The following is a 5206-nucleotide window of genomic DNA, read 5'->3' as shown; positions in this document are numbered from 1 at the left end:
CAGTCACAATCCTTATATTGTCCCTTTGTTTGTTGTATTTTAACAGGAAACCATCAGTTCCAGCTGAGATGCCACTGCATAAATTCTCACAATCAATAAAATACTTCAATCTGTTTGTTTCTTTTATTATTCAACACACATTTTAAGTGTTGTACAGCCAAGTAATGAAGACTTTCATTACAAAAGGAAAAAACATTTCTGGGATTTCATGGACTATTTGAAGTACTTGTCTGTTTATATTATTGTAAATATCATTTAATACATTTCATTAATTTTGCTCTATTTTGTTCTCTGTGTTTTTATTCCAGCAGTAGAACCAGGAATTTTCTGATCTCATTATTAATTCACTCATAATTAGTCAGTTTTATATCCATATATGTAATATATGTTGCATATTCTTATTTTTAAATTATTCTTTTATGCTGCATTATAATATATATTTCTAAATTTCTGCAGTTGTTTCCTGCTGATGATGACAGGATTCAACCCTCTGCTGGTGGTGATGAAGATGATGATGAGGAGGAGGACAGATTACAGGACAGGAGGAGCTTTGATGTGAACATATGCAGATGAGTTTGGAAATGTCAGATTAGCATAAAGTGGGTCGGCTTCCCTCCCAGCTACAGGCTGACAGCTCGGCCCGGCTCCAGACGCTGCTTTACATATCAGAGCCCGTCACCATGGAGACGGATGGGGACTGACAGGTGGGGGCGGGTCGGCTTGTTCACCAGCGGCAGGTGGAGCACTGGCCAGGTGCTCAGGCTCCCCCTGCTGGTGGAGAATCACAACACAGCTGCGGATCTGGAAGATCTGGTCTTGGTTCTGATGGTTCTGGTTGAACAGAGTCCAGCTGAAAACATGAAGGAACTTGTTATCAGAACCGTCCGTCAGTAGGACCAGCTCCTCTGTTCCGGGTTGGACCGGGTCTCCCTGCAGGACATTCTTCTCTTCGGCCGTTGGAACCGGGTCCTGTGGTTCTGGTAACTGTGAATGAGCTTCCTGTTTACAGCGGCTGATTGTACCTAATGACCCAACCCACCACAGAACCAGGACCGGCTCGGGTCCAGCTGCCTCCAGGCTTCTGGCTCCAGCTTGGCTGCACATGTTGAGGTTGCAGCTTCGGTACCGCCGGTGTTACATCGGATCAGAACCAGCTGGGTGATGAGCCAGGTCCTCTGACTGATCCCAGCCGGGTTCTGTTGGACTCTGGGTCCAGCTTAGTGGTTCTGGTCTCTTCAGGTTTGGTTTATTCGTCCTACTTGTCAGAATGTAAACAGATGTTTCAAATTATCGTCCAGGAATGAAGGTTTCAGTTGACTTTATGATAAACGGCTTGCCATACCAGCAGGAACTCTTCAGGCTGTTCAGCCCAGTGTCTCGTTAGGCTCTGGTTCAGCCAATCAGGAAGCTCCATTCCCCGACTAAGGCCACAATCGCCGTATTGAGGCCTTAGTCCTCATCCCGGTGGTCGCAGGTTCGATTCCCAGCCTGGTGACATTCGCCGCATGTCTTCCACATCTCATTACCTCTTTCCTGTCAAACTACTTTCAAATAAAGGCCACTAGAGCCAACAAAACCTTAAAAAAAAAAAGATTTAATAGGGAATAAATACGCCTGATTGAAATGTGTGATTTTCAGGATTTTTGTTTCTGTGTTTTGTAATGTTTGAACAAATATTAAGCCTCTTCCTCTGACGGCTGAAAATGATGCTGGATAATATTTATTTTATATTTACAATTCCTTATTGAATTATCTGAACCATTTGAAAGATGGTTTGTTGCTTAATTTTACATTTGACCAAATAATAAAGAAATGCTTTTGTCACTTTCTTTATCACTTCTTTTACTTTGGCTGTTTTACTCCTAATTGTTGTTTTCATGTGTGAGCAGCTGCTGAAGCCGCTGAAATGTTCCGGTCCTGTCGGCTGCTCGTCACTGGGGATCGGCCGGTACTGAACCCGGTGTCCTGTTGGGTCGTGTTCAGGCCCGCGGCGCGGCCTCTAAGTGTTTAAATATGCTGCGTCTCCATCCAGGCGTCCTGAAGCAGCAGCGAGCTGCGGCGCTGCAACACGCCGCCGTGGCCTCCGTCCAGATCCGCCTGCAGCCATGACGACGAGCCGCGCTGATGCGCCACATGCTTCCTCTCAGCCGGGGGCGGGTCCAGCACACTTCTGTCCTCCTGAGTCGGGCTCTGATCGTCGGGTTTTAAAGTCTGCAGACCAGAACCGGAACCAGAACATCAGGAGAACACGTGAAGGTGACTTTCTGCTGAGACTCCTCCATCCATCATCAGGACCTCCATCTTCTTGGTTGCCAAGGAGACGGGAGTAAATGGGGCACCGAGGCCCTGTCCATCTGGACCTGTTGATGGTGTCCAGAACAGAACCGGGTCAGCACAAACACTCAATCATGGAGAGGGGGATCAGCTGATGAGATGCTGTTGTTGCCATGGCTACCAGCTGGTCCATAAACCTGGTTTATTACAGGAAATGACGTAGTTTTAATGAAAACATCTCTGGTCATTTTCTAAAATGTCTGCAGCAGCAGAACATCAGTAATAATCTGATAATATCAGTTCTAATGAAACATTGCATAAGTAAAAATGCCAATTTCAGGCAGTAGACATAATTTAGCTTCGTAATTTTAATTGTTTTATTTCCTATAAAACATAATTTTGTCATTAAATATTTTGAAGTCTTAATTTGCCTTGTTACAGGATTTGAAATGAAATAACTAAGATTTAAATAAATTAATTAGTGTAATTGTTGGTTTTTCCCTTATATCCTGAAAATTTAGTTTATTTTTGAGTTGGCTCAGTTCTCAGTGTTTGTTTCATTCTGTGTTTGGTTGGTTTCTCTCATCCCAGCTGATCATCCACTCCTCATTAGTCTCACCTGCTCCCTTCCCAGCTGCCTCTGCTTACCTATTCTCCAGGTTAAAGGTCATTTCCTCTGGATAAAACCTGTCTCATAGCCTCCACGTCTCCGGTTCGGTCCTGAGTTATTGTCTGTTTGGACAATAAGTTCATTGTTTTTATTTTCTTTCTTTAAAGAGTCATATTCATCTCTGGATGTGGGAACTCCTTAAAACGGTGCATTAGCTCTGAATGTGAGCCGAAATACAGTAAAAATGTTTATTAAGGATAAATGGCAAGAACAGAGAGACAGAGGTAATGCTTGATTTTATTAAAGTACAGTATCCAAAAGAAAGTTGAGGAATTTAGAAAGAATAATAAAAAAAGAAGATGAAGATATATCAAGAATAAGACTTGGTCACACAGGATGAAATGGTACTTTTAAAATAATCAATAAACATAATAGTTGTAATTATTGTGGACAAATAGAAACAGTACAACCTCTTTAGAACGTAGTGAATATATTTATGAATGAGGTGTTAATTAGACACCCCTCCGGACCCCACTGAGGGACGAGGGTGTTCAGAAAATGGATGGGTGGATGGATGGTGTTAATTAGACATTTAAATCAGTACAAAAGTAAATTATAAGGAAATTGGACTGAAGTGAAAACTTCTGTTTTCGTTATAAACGTTTGTTCTCTTTTTGTTGTGCAGAATAAACTGCAGAAATCCTTTAAATATTGTGTTTTTACTGCGTAGCTCTGAGCCCTTGGTGAGTTTACCGGAAGTACCATTCAGCTAGCGGTTAGCCACATGCTAACAGCCTGAGTTTCTTTCTTTGTTTTTATTCTCGTTTAAATTTTCGAGCTGCAATCTGAGTAAATAATTCATCTGAACCAGATGAACATTTTTCCAAGAATGTGGATTAAATATTTTTAAGTTGTTTTTAATGTGTTTATTCACAGCTACGCAGACGCTGGTTAGCTAGCTCAGACGTCGCCGCCATGTTGGACAGGTAATCCTATCAGGAGCTTTTTGTTTTTTCAACAGTTTACACAATAAAAAGGTACTGGTTCTTTACAGTAGTACAATAATAATAAAATAAAGGATCTCCATCATGTATCTGGGCCATTTATTTATTTAACAGGGACAGTGCAGGAAATTATTTAATGCATTTCTTAAACTGAAGAAAATGTAAGAAACTGAACTGAAATCAAACAAAGAAAACAATTATGAGCATTTTGTTCTGTAACAAAATAAACATTTAACATAAAACTCATCAACCTCATCAGGTTTACATTCGAACAGTGTTCATATCAAAAATGTTTAGTTTCTATGATGAAATTATTGATACCATATTTACCACCACCAGTCTCCTTAAAGCCCAGGCAGGAGATCCTGAGCAAAAACCTGGAACTTTCCGACGTTCCAGGTCAAAGGATAAATTCTATTTCTGATTTTTACACTAATTTAGACCAAATAGAAAGTGGTCAGTGACTCACATGTTGAATCAACATTTCAACCATAACTGACACTATATCAGTGCTGATTCAACCATCATCTGAATGTGGATCTACAGGCACATTTGGGTTGATTTTATATTGAATCAATGTTGATTCATGTGCATTTTTGGTCTGATCGTTCTACATCATAACATGCCACTAAAAGTTTCTTCCCTGGTGTTAAACAGTTTTACTGGCAGATGATGGTATCATGTCATTCATAATTATCTTTGACATATTTCCAAAAATGTGTTTACACAAGTTTAAAAATAACATTGTGTTAATATAACATTTTATTTAAGAAAACAGGGATAGATCTGTAAACATATTTGACTCCTTTGTGACTGACAGTGATGATATAGTTACTTTGAAAAAGTAACTAATCTGATTACTGATTACTTGATTTGGAAAGTAACTAAGTTACATTAAAGGTAATTTTTTTAGTTACTTTCAGCAGCTGCTGACAACAACGCTCCACCACCTGTGAAAATTACTTTGAGCTTTGCCAAAACTTAATTGCAAGTTATTTTCTAATAGTAACATCAACTATGTGTCTCCACTTATAAGGTTGAACTGAAGGGAAGATTGTTTATGGTTACAACAGGACAGAAACAACTTTAGTTATTTGTGTGTGTTTTTCTGTGTTCTAGTATCTCTGGGAAACTATAAATAGGATTTTAAAGCCCCCCTCCAGCCCCAGCCTCCAGGTTCTGCGTTACAGCCCTGCATTTGGTGTCAGAGCTCAGCACACAGAGCTCCTCCTGCAGCTCCACAGCTCAGATATCCTTCTGCACAGATTTGTGACACTTATCTTAATATGAATTATTATAATGGCGTTTAGTTGCACAA

The sequence above is a fragment of the Poecilia formosa genome, unplaced genomic scaffold, assembly GCF_000485575.1.
Source record: "Poecilia formosa unplaced genomic scaffold, Poecilia_formosa-5.1.2 Scaffold864, whole genome shotgun sequence".
Classification (NCBI taxonomy): domain Eukaryota; kingdom Metazoa; phylum Chordata; class Actinopteri; order Cyprinodontiformes; family Poeciliidae; genus Poecilia; species Poecilia formosa.
This window is presented reverse-complemented; position numbering follows the sequence as displayed.